The sequence below is a fragment of the Microcaecilia unicolor genome, chromosome 8 (assembly GCF_901765095.1).
Source record: "Microcaecilia unicolor chromosome 8, aMicUni1.1, whole genome shotgun sequence".
In the NCBI taxonomy this organism is placed as follows: domain Eukaryota; kingdom Metazoa; phylum Chordata; class Amphibia; order Gymnophiona; family Siphonopidae; genus Microcaecilia; species Microcaecilia unicolor.
In genome coordinates, this window is record NC_044038.1 from 53161587 (window position 1) to 53174300 (window position 12714).

At 40.7% G+C, this 12714-nt stretch overlaps 1 protein-coding gene across 1 annotated transcript in view; it reads right to left on the reverse strand.

Moving 5' to 3' along the window:
• Positions 1 to 12714, reverse strand: part of CRAMP1 (cramped chromatin regulator homolog 1) — a 615140-nt gene that overhangs the window by 259119 nt on the left and 343307 nt on the right.

Consider the following 12714-nt stretch of genomic DNA (forward strand, 5'->3'; position numbering starts at 1 on the left):
TAGTTGCTGAAATAACTAATCTTTTTAACATCATTGCAGAAATTCCTCCATACAAGGAATTACAATAATCCAGATAAGGTAACAGTACTGCTTGCACAATACTCCTAAAACTTTAAACACTTAAAAGATGAATGAATAGCTCTTAACTGTCACAACCAGAAGTAAAATTTCTTAGCCAGTGCATTAACTTGATCCTCTAAAGTCATCTTAAGAGTCAAGTATTACTCCTAAAACCTTTTTTATTATTTTTAACTTTCAATCAAGTTTCACCAGTTAACAAGCTGTAAAAGCTTTCCGGGTAGAGATCAAAATCCCTCAATCCAACCACCTTTAGTTTTTTTGTCTATTAAGTTTTAGAAAATTATTTTGAGCACAGGAATCAAACAAAGAAATATTCTTATTCAATAATTCCACAGTTTTATCAAACGTTTCTAGAACTGGACATAAAAAAAAAATATATCATCAGAATATGACAGCATCAAAAGTCCAAGATCAGTTTAAAAATCTAATGATTTCATATATACATATTAATCAACAAAAGAGAAAGTGGTGACCCCTGCGGTACACCACAGCATGGAAACCAAGAAGCTGAATCTTTTTTTTTTTTTACCTTATATGACCTTTTCCCCAGAAACTCTTTAAACCATGTAAGGACCATTCCCAACACCAAGCTCACTAAGCCTATATAGCATCAGGGAATAGTCTACTGCATCAAATGCAGCCGAAATACTGAACTGCAAAAGAACAATTTGCTCTCCTTTACTCAAAATCACCTTAATTTCTGTGGATAAAATCAGTAATAGTGACTCAGTGCTATGTATTGGATGAAATCCATGCTGAGAAAAATGCAAAAAATTATTTGGAAATATAAAATCATGAAGCTGCTGATAAACCACAAACTCCAACAATTTAGGGGGTCTTTTACTAAAGCTTAGCTTGAGTTACCTGTAGCAGGGCCCATTTTATTCCTATGGGCTCAGCTGCAGATAGCTAGAACTAAGCTTTAGTAAAAGACCCCCTTAGCTAACTAGTGAATACCAGTCAGTTGCCTGTAATCAACTTACCCCTATACCTAATGACTTTGGTATAGGGATAAGTATTTCTGCAATTACATTTACATTAATTATGTAATTTTCTCTCTCAGGGAAAAGTCTTCATTTCAACTCGGAACTGTCAAATTAAAATATCCCTCTTTTAAAGGTATTAGGCTAAAGTAATCATATAGCAAATCTTTTGTACTTCAGTTAGTAAAATATTAGAATGCACTACCAATTAGATGTGGATTTACATTCATTACATTTCTGCTTTTGGTCCCTCAGCTATATGGTAAGCCGTATTGTAGAAAATCTTTAGCATCATATCTGTTAGTTGAATGTTCTAATGAATGCTTATTAGGTATATCATTAGTATTATACATTGTATTATATCTCTGGTATTTGAATTCCAGTACTGTTAAATGTGTATATTTTCTATACCGGTTCATAGTAGCTCTATTACTAGGTTTCAATTTACTGTTTTCCTCATTTATTGTATTTATGTTTATTCTTGGCTATTTTACTATTGTTATGCTGTTAAAAATTTTAAGTTTTATGTTAAACTGTACCTGCTGTACGCCACACCTTGGGTGAATCTCTTTATAAATGCACTTACTAAATCTCAATAAAATAAATATTTTCAGTTTCGCAAATATTTGCAGTTCTTTTTGTTTATAGTTTGCTAATACCAATAATAAAGTTCATAGCGGATTACAACCAAGACACTAGATCCAAACAGATCTAGGAAGTAAGAAAATAAACCAAAATAATTAGTTACATCTCATACTTGCAGTTAAAAGTAAACTGTAAGTGGAAGCGAGGCATAAATGATGATTCCTTAGTAAACCACATGAAACAGCAAAACCTGGAACAGGATTTTGTAATTGCAAACCCTGTAATGCAAATAACAGTGGATCCTATCTTACATTTTGCTGCTCAGTGAATATATCCTATGAGAACAGTGGAGTTGCCTCGTTTGTTGAATTGGTTACTGGTCTCCAGCCAAACAGAATAGTGATGAGTTGAGTCACTTTGAAGCGGAAATGAAGCTGAAGCTGGTTACAATTCTTGGTGAACAGACATTGAGGCATATTTTCAAAGCACTTAGCCTTCCAAAGTTCCAAAGAAACCTATGGAACTTTGGAAGGCTAAGTGCTTTGAAAATGAGCCCCATTATGTCTCTATCACAACAGACTGCTGGTCATTCCATGGAAAATTTTACGAGTCCACTCTATTGATAGAGTCTTTAGAGAAGAAATTTCCTTGTCGGGTCATAAGAAAATTGAAGGGTTTGCACACATTTGATGTTCTTACATCATTTCTCAAAGACATTCATATGAAATTTGCTATCAGACAAAATAATTGTTTGAACAAGACAATGATTCCAACTTTGTGAAAGCCTTCTCTGTAACTGGACAGCATGATAATAACGAAGGTGAAGACACAAGTGATGAATGACAACCCTATTTCTAATACAGATAATGACAATGATGATGATCAAGCATTCGTTGCTATAAGGAAGTGCTTCAGAGACTCCCTTGATCAATAACTGCAGACCCAGTCTGAAAAGAAAATTAACACTGCAGCCTAGCCTGATTTGAAGGAACTTTTTATCAAACTGAACAATCCACTTCTTGCTACTGCAGTTGTTGAACGGCGTTTCAGCCGTGCTGGATAAATGACTCAGAAGCGCATGCTCATGAGCGAGAGTCATTTTCAAAATTTAGTTTTACTAAAAGCAAAGTAGATTGAACTGTAGAGCAATAAAGCTGGGATAAAAATGTTAACAGTTCCATCCATTATAGTTGCAGTACTTTTACTTTTTACTCAAAAAGTATATTGGGAATACATTTTTTTACATTCATTTAAGTACACTTTTAATGTGTTCTTCACTATACTTTTTACTTTTACTTGAGTATTAACATGTGCATTTCTTTTTATTTTTACTTAAGTACTTTGAACACCACTGGTAATTCCTCATCTCCGTCCTCTACTCCTTCAATAACTATATCCTCTGTTTTGTTCAACTGCTGCATGATTTGGCAAAAATTTCAGTTAATGTATGATTATTTACTCACTTTTCACACCAAGCGTCTCTGTATGACAGAAACCTGGCTCCTCCCCAGGGGAGGAAGCCTCTCTATCAATGCCTTCCTCCAGATAACTCTGCCATCTACTTCACGAGTTTGACAGAGTGGAGAAGGACTTGCTGTTATTTTTTCTAATTCCCTTTCTGTTGGGGAAGAATCCTCCTATACTTTTCCCTATCCTAAATTATTTTTGGTTGAACTTTATGGAAACACCAATTTACTGCTTTTGTACTGTCCGCTTTCCCTCTGCGCAGCAGAATGGGAACTGCTAAATCAAACCTTAGCCGATGCTGCTGTTCAACTTCATAATCTGGTTATAGGAGATTTTAACCACATGTATGAACCTAATCATCCTAGCTAGATCTGCCTATTTTCTGCCATTTCTTTCTAATTTGTGTAGCATGTTAATTTTCTAACCCACTCTGCAGGCCACACCCTGGATCTGGTACTCACTCATTCCCCATCTTCTATTAGTTTGATGCTCTTAATTGCAGCCCAGTATCATGGTCTGATCATTACCTTTTATCGTTTAACCTGACAATTTCTACTTGCCAATTTTCTACCTCCCGCTCAGGTTACTGGACAAGGCACCTTCACTTTGTAGATCACACAGCCCTTTCCTATCGTGCTCCATTATTTCCCACTGATTTTCAGGCCTTATTGCTTGGGATTCTTTGTTTCATTGTACCTTAGACTCCGTGGCCCCAATTCAATTTTATAAATTGTCAAACTCTAAGAATCAGACCTGGTTTCACCAGGGCTTGGTACTGCTGAAACGCCAGGTACAACGAGACAAGCATACGTAGAAAAAACACAAGATGGCTAAAACCCATCAGTCCTATCACAGTATACGTTTTTTTACCAATGAGTTGAGGAAAGCCAAAAGATCCTATTTCTTTGACGTGATCAATAAATCCTCAAACTCTGCTAAGCAGTTATTTCCTACTTTTTCAAATCTCAATAAGTCTTATTATGCAACCACTTTTAAGGCTTCTCCTTCACCAGTTGCCTTTGTCCAGTACTTCTGTACCAAAGTCCGCTCACTACAGAACACCTTCACCCCTACTGTCGTAAATTCCTCATCTTCTCCTTTCACAGCTCTCTTTGGACATCCTTTAATATAGCTTCCTTTAACTCCTTCACAAATTTTTCACCACTGTAAATTCTATCACCTGTTCTCTTGACCCTTTTCCGTCTACCTGGTTGAAGCTGCCCTCTTGTGTGCTGATGCTCAAAACCTAATGCCAGCACTAGAGCCGATTAGTGCTGGCATTAATCTGTACAAAATGGTCAGAGGGCTCTAGAAAAAGAAATCACATGCATGTGAAAGATTAGCGCAAATAGTACTTAAATGTAGTCAAATGGATGTTGATGAGGTCATTTCCTATTCTCTCAAAATGCTCAGAACAACACACAAAAGCAAAGCTGCTCTTATTGCTGAAAACTTAATGCCAGCTCAGAACTAGAGTTGAGGTGTTTGAAAAGAGGATTTCCTATGTCTTCTTTAAAATCTGCTGTTTTTTATTTAAATTTGGAAGAAGGAAGCCCATGCAAGCCACTAAGTGCTGGAAGTGAGAGACGAATGTGTGCAACCCGAAAGTGAAAGCACACATTGGTGCTTGTTTTCTGTGCTTAAATAAAAGCTTTTTAGGCGGAAAAAAAGTTTGAAAAGCTTATATTTAAAGGCACAGAAGAACAGTGCCATGTGTGCTTTGTTTCCAGGGTTGCCTGGCACATGCATATAAGAGCTCAAAACTCTTGTGTGCATACAATAGGCATGTTCCTTCCCCTTGTTTTCAGTCAAACAGTGCATATAATTTGCATCTTTTTTACAGTTGAGCATTGGGGAGCTATTTTTCTGCACTGCTCCCATGGTATTGGTTGGGCACTGTTCCATATTGTGATGGAGTTCTGAGCCTAGGCCTGTTGGTCTGATGCCACTCACGCCATCATATTGTTTCTAATAGTCTTTCTACAGGTACAGTGCCCTCCTCCTGAAAATGTGCTATAGTTCATCCAATATTTATTGCCCTAATTTATTTACAGTTCCTGTCAAAGCTTACAGAGTGTTTTCTTACAATTGCAGTCCCATTTTGATTCAGTGAGTGCCTTACATCATCAACCAGACTTCGGGTTCAGGCTTCAGCACAGAAACAACCCTTACCCTGCTCAGTGAGTTTCATAGTAATTCGAACAATGGTTTCATTGCCCTCATGGTATCATTAGATCTCTCTGCTGCATTTGACTTGGTGGATCACTCTGTTCCTTCAATGCCTATCCTTCCTGGGTATTGCGGGTTCTGTTCCTAATCAATTTACTTCCTTTTTGCAAAATCGCTCATTCCAAATTTCCGTATCTTCTCTCTAAAAATTATTTGTTCACTTGCAGAGTCCCTCAGAGTTCCAGACTCACTCCAACACTAATCTTTTTCTGAGTCTGCTAGCCACATTTATTCAGTCACAAGGTATCAGCACTTACTACTATGCCAACTTCCTTCTCATCCATTACACTATCTTCAACTTCCCTGAACTTCTACTGCTTCAATTATGCCTGAAGGACCTTGTTGCCTGGCTTTTCAGTCACCATCTTGCTTTAAATACAGATAAGACAACTGCTTTCTGGCCAACAGGTCACCCCTTATACCAGTCTTTAATCTGACTGTTTTTGATCTACCTGTAACTCTTCTTTATCTGGGAACATCCTTTTCAGAGTGAATTTCATCTGTCTTACATGCAGGCTTTCTAGCATTACGCCAACTACGATCGACCTGCAGCTATTTAGACAGCGACTCATTACACACTATTTCATGTGTTCATTACATCCCATCTTGACTACTGTAGCTCTTGCTTATACAGGTATCCTTAAGCGTGATCTGAAGAAATTGAAAAACTTTCCAAAACACAGCAGCAAGTGTGCTGTGTCATGCTAGTCATCGAGATCATATCTCACCAGTTCTCCAACTTCATTGGTTACCTGTGGAATCCCAAATTAAATTCAAAATTCACTCACACCGAGCATTAAACACTGGTATCCCTTCTTATTTATCATCTCTCACGATCCCTTATGTTCCTACTCATTTTCTCTGCACCATAAAATGATTTCAGATTGGTACTTCCCGGCCATTCCTGAGCCTGTTGGAAATCTACCAGATAAAGTATGTTATTCTTCCTTTTTCCTTCCCTCTGGAATGCCCTTTCCCTTACCATATGTTCTGAGCGTTCCTTTATTCAGTTTAGATCAGCTCTGAAATCTCACTTTTTTCAGATGGCTTTTCTGACCTAATTAACAATGAGCAAGATGGGGTAGATGGCAATGCTGCTGACTGGATGGATCCAGGATTTCTTTTCCACAATGTAAATTGATGTATGAAGGATGTGAGTTTGGACTTTGAATTAACTTTGTGTGAATGAAGGACTGGAGTGTTGAACTATTATTTTATGGAGTTAATTTCAATCTCATAAACCTCATACTGCAAACCAACCTGACAAGCTCTGCATATGAGGTGCTATGTCAAGCTCAAATAAATGATAAATGATCTCTTAAGCAATGATACTAGGCTCTAAAGGCAAACAATCTATGCTGATGGCCAAAGACTCTCAAATGTAATCTATGCTCGTGGCCAAAGATTCACTTCGATGAATGGACTAGAAAAAATTATTAAAGTAAGGGAAATACCTTATATAGCTGAAAATGAAGACTCACGGCATAGTTACATAATAGAAAACCCAAAGCAAAAGGAAATAGACCCCCCCCCCCCTCCAAAAAAAAACCCCAGTTACCTGTAGCATGTGTTCTCTGAGGACAGCAGGACTTAAATCCTCATGTATGGGTGATATCAATGACAGAACCCAGAATGGTGTAGTAATACCCCACCAACTTTCTCCATAAGCATTTCAGTAGTGTCACCGCACATGCGCCTGTTCCTGCCTGCTATCATGCAGGACCGCCTCAGTCCATTACAAGCTTGTCTGAGGACAAGCAGGATTGTAATTACATTCACATATAGGAAACCCTAGCTATAGGCTGCTTTCAACAGGAAAAGGGAAATCAACCCCGAAGTGGTGCAACACTTTTCTCCTTTTCTTTTTAGGAGAGGGATGGGAAGGGTAAGGAGGGGCTGCCTGGAACTGAAAAAGAAGAGCATTGGAGGGATGGAGTTGGATTTTAAACCCTAATCAGATTCTGGAGGACTGTGGACAAATCTACTGTTGCATTGAGAGTCCTGTTCTAGGCAGTAGTGGTGTGTGAAAGAAAATACAAATATGCAATAAGACAGACCAAAAGGTCATACTATAAAACTAAAATAGGGCCAGATTACAAAGACACGAAGAAATAATACAAACTTGTGAACAAATTACTAGACATCACCTTGGTCACCACAACCAATACAGACATCCCATCTGCAGACAACCTTGCTAAATACTTCAATGAAAAAATTGCAAACCTATGTAACACGCTACCTCAGGACAACACCGATATCGAAAATTTCATCACTGGCTTAGACCCCAACCCCTGGTGAATACCCAACGGACTGAACCTGGTCAAACGTCGCTCTCCTCACCGTGGAAACAGTCACTCAGGAGATTAATAGGTTCTCCAACTCTCACTGTAAATTGGATACCTGCCCCAGTTACCTAATAAAATCCACCCCCCACCACTTCATAGCAGACTTTACATCCCACTTAAACTAAATGCTTCAACAAGGTGTCTTCCCTAAGGAAAATGGCAACAGCCTACTCACCCCAATACCAAAAGATCCCAAGAAAAAAATCAAACGAAATCACTAACTACCGCCCAGTAGCATCAATCCCTCTGGTGGTCAAACTGATGGAAAGCATGGTAACTAAACAACTTACTGATTATATAAACAAATTCACAATACTTCATGAACCACAATCAGGATTTTGCCCCCTCCATAGCACTGAAACAGTACTAATTACCCTCCTAGCCAAATTCAAGCAGGAAATAGCAACAGGAAGAAGCATACTTCTCCTCCAATTCGACATGTCCAGTGCGTTCAACATGGCAAACCATAAAATACTACTAAGACTCCTAGATTACTTCGGGATTGGCGGACAAATACTTAGTTGGATCAAGGGTTTCCTAACTACAAGAACATATCAAAGTGAAATCAAGCTCAAACATACCACCACCATGGAAAGCAGAATGCGGAGTACCTCAAGGATCACCACTATCACCGATCCTTTTCAACCTAATGATGACCCCACTAGCCAAATCCTTACCCAACCAAGGCCTTAACCCTTTCATCTATGCAGACGATGTCACAATATACATTCTTTACAAACGTGATCTGACAGAAATCACCAACGAAATCAAGCTCAGCTTGAATATCATGGACTCATGGGAAAACGCATTTCAACTAAAACTCAACACAGAAAAAACACACTCATCCCAATACAATACGAACAAACCCAAAAACGTAAACACCCCAGATTATACCCTGCCTATCTCAGACAGCGTGAAAATTCTCGGTGTTACAATCGACCGTAACCTCATACTAGAGAACCAAGTAAAATCTACAACAAAGAAAATGTTCCACTCAACGTGGAAACTCAAACACGTGAAACCACTCTTCCTGAGGGAAACATTTCACAACTTGATACAATCAACGGTACTAAGCCATGTAGACTTCTGCAACGGAATTTATGCGGGATGCAAAGAACAAATTATAAAGAAAATTCAGACTGCTCAAAACACGGCAGCCAGGCTTATATTTGGAAAAACGCGATTCGAAAGCACCAAACCCCTCCGAGAAAAACTGCACTGGCTCCCAATCAAAGAACGTATTGCTTTCAAAATCTGCACCCTGGTTCATAAAATTATCTACGGCGAAGCCCCGGGATACATGACAGACCTCATAGACCTACCAACCAGAAACACAATAGGATCAACACGAACATACTTAAATCTTCACTGCTCAAGCTGCAAAGGACTCAAATGCAAATCAACCTATGCATCCAGCTTTTCCTACATAAGCACACAACTATGGAACGCATTACAAAAAAGCTGTGAAAGCAACTTATGATCACCTAAACGTCTGGAAATCATTAAAAACTAACCTGTTCAAAAAGGCATACCCTACCAACCCATCTTAAATGCCTGTACCCCGCAACACAACGATACCAAAGCTTGTAATGGACATATATTAACTCTTCCTCTCTACGATTCCCTAATGTGTCTGTACACACGAACCTTATTCTACCACAACATTACTGTATTTGTTCATACTGGAATTGGCTAACGCCTTTACGGTACTATGTAAGCCACATTGAGCCTGCAAATAGGTGGGAAAATGTGGGATACAAATGTAACAAATAAATAAAATAAAAATGGAGAGATACATATCTTTTCTAGGAAAGCGGGTCCCATTTGGGCTACAGACACAGCCTTAGCTCTGACATCATGAGCCACGAAAAGACCCTATAAATCTGGAAAAACAAACACAGAGAAGGAGACAAGAAGGATGAGGAGAAAACTGGATTCGACATGAATCATGTTTGGGCTACTCAGGCCTGCCTTAGGAGTCCCTGTAACTTGTATCTATGGCGATTTCTGGAAAAACTATTGTTCCTCAGAATTGTGTATCAGCATAGAGTAAAACATACAGTCTTGAACTCGATTCAAATGCAACGTCACCAAACTCTGAAGAGCACCATTAAGTGGAGGAAATGCAGTCTGTGTCACGTCTGTGGCCGTGACCACCCTCAGACTTACCTTATTTCTGAGGGTCAGCTTCTAAACTGGCTTCTGTCTATCCTTTCTGGAGTAGTTTTCCTTCTGTGTGCTGGCTGCTTCCAGCATGGCTCTAATTACTCCACTCTACTGCTCCTCGGGGTGCTGCCTGAGTTAGCTCTACCTCTGTCTCCAGCCTGGCTCTGTCTGCTCCTCTGTGCTGCACCTAGGTATTCTAAGTCTCTCTATGTTCTGTGTGTGCTCTGCCTGCTCCTTGGTTAATGCTCCTCTCACCCGCTGGTGGCCAGAGCCAGTGGCTGCCATAGTTTGTCTTGCTGTTCCTACCCATTCCAGACTTTAGCCCAGTCCCGTCCGGTTCTTCCAGGCTGCCGGACTTGTCTCTCTTGTTTGTGCCTGGACAGCCTCCGTAGTTGCTTACTGATGGCTGCAGCTGCTCCTCAGGTGTTGAAGGGCTTTATTAATCACTTAAAGACTGCCGCCTTTGCATCATCTAAGGTCCCTGGTATGTTAGAGTGCTCTGTGCATTGCTACCTTGTCCAGTTCAGTGTGAGTTTCTAGCTTGTTACTAGTAGCTTGGGCATAGCTTTTCTTGTTGGCTTGTGTACAGCTTTACTAGTTTTCTTTTGTTTAGCTTTCTGGTTTTCCAGTGTGTGTTTTCCTTTGCTTCTGGAGCTTCAGCCCTAGTCCTGTCTGCTGCCAGTACTCCTTGCTACTGGAGCTCCAGCCATAGTCTTGCTACTTGACCTGACCATTGCCTGAATCTGACTACTCTCTGCCTGACCCCTGATACTTGCTGCCTACTGCCTGAACCCGGATATTCTCTGCCTGTGGCCAGACCTGACTATTGCCGGAACCCGGATATTCTATGCCTGTCTGCCTTGCTTTCGCCTAGATGCCTCCTGTCTGCCTTGCTTTCGCCTAGGTGCCTGGGGGCACTTCTGTATCCTGATTCCTGTTGTTCCTGCTTGCTAGTTCCAGTTCCGGGTTTCCTGTAAGCCCTGCCGGCTGCCCGAACCTGAGGGCTCAACCCTCGGGGAACGGTGGCTAAGCGTAGGTGAACACACTGGTCCAGTGTGTTCCTGTCCAGAGGGTTCCGGTCCCATGTGTTCCAGTCCAGTGGGTTCCAGTCCAGTGCGCACCCGTCCGGTGCGTTCCAGTCCTGTGTATTCCAGTGCAGAACTCCAGTCCAGGGTTCCAGTCCAGCCTTGCCTCGTCTCTGCTTTGAAGGTGACCTTGCCTGCCACTGCCGCTCCACGGTAGTGGTCCAAGGGCTCACAAACCCAGTGCTTCCAGGGAAGAAGCCTGACAGACTGATAACAAACTGAATAGTGTGCAATTGCTGATGGCAGCCCCCATCCTGAAAGGGAATGGCCTAAACCATTTCCTGTTGAAAATCAGTAAATGAGAGCTTCTCTGGTAGGTATGTGTCTTATGAAGTGGGGAGGAATGTGAAGAAGACCAGTCGAACTTTCCTTTGAGAAGCTCCCTGGATCCAAATTCCGGGAACTCTTCAATTCAGACTTGTAGAAAAAGTCAATTGGTGAAGTCTGAATTTCTGCCTGTTTCACACTACTGACTGTATGGTCAGTATATCCTGTGGCATCAAGATAATGAGGATTCCTGATGCATTGGTGAAGCGCCTCCCCTGATGCACTGAAATGGATACCAGGGCAGCAGACCTAGACTCCAAGCCTCCTCCAGGCTTTGGTGTCTATCTTAGTGAGTATCAGCTAGATTGCCTCTGCTTTCAATGATATCAAAGCTGTAGTATTACATCAAATGATGACGCACATCATCCGCTCCTCGGACTGCTCCTTGAAGTCTGCCATCACAATAGGAGTAACCAAGTCTTCCTGCTTCAGCTGAGGAGTGTCGGAACCAGGATCTTGAGTAAATGGAGGCTGTTAAACCCTCTCAGACTGTATGAAGAATGAGTGGTTCTTGTGTCAAGGATTTTCTAGTACACCAGTGACCTTGGTGTCACACTTCGATGGGGAGCAATACTGAGATGTCTCATTCTCAGTCTGATGTCCTACATCGTGCCCCCTAGGCATCAATGAAGATGAGGTTGAGTCCTCCTCCTTCAGACAGGAATCAGACACTGACTGCTCCTGGTAAGCAGCTTCTGGTCCCATGGAGACGGACATTTCCTATGCCAATGCGCCATTCTTATCCCTGAAAATCTTTTTCTTCATCTATCATAAATCTCTCTGACACGGAACAGGGAATACGACGAGAGGGATTATGGTTGGGTTCTAGGCACCCTGAGTGGGTATTTGTAATAGATATGGTCCTATTTAATTATTTATTTGTTACATTTGTATCCCACATTTTCCCACCTCTTTGCAGGCTCAATGTGGCTTACAATACATCCTAAATGGTGGACATGTATAAGAGAATATACATTTAGTAATACATATAGATCTTGGGTAGCATGATAATGAAGAAACATGATATTAGTGTAGTCCTATTGCATTGGAACACCTCTTGAAGCTGTAGGCATTTTCTTTTCGAACATCTTGTTTGGAAAAATAGCTGCAGCAAAATCAAGCAAGTTGATGCTGAGAAAAATACTTGGACAAGGAGTTCAAGTCCTAAAAATGGCCCACACTGAACTAATGTGAATAAAGAATAAAACACTTCAAATTCACCATAAAACCTGACTAGAGTTACAGAGTAGGTGCAAAACACACGACAGTCTTAGGACTACAGACTTTTGAAGAATGATACACAACATTTAAGGAACTGAGGCAACTGTGATGGAAAAACACAGGTCTGACTGGCTCTGAGGAAGAAGTTAGACTAAGGGGTTCTACACAACAGCAGCAGCAAGTGGGAACAGGTGTACATGCATGGTAAGATTACCCAAACAATTC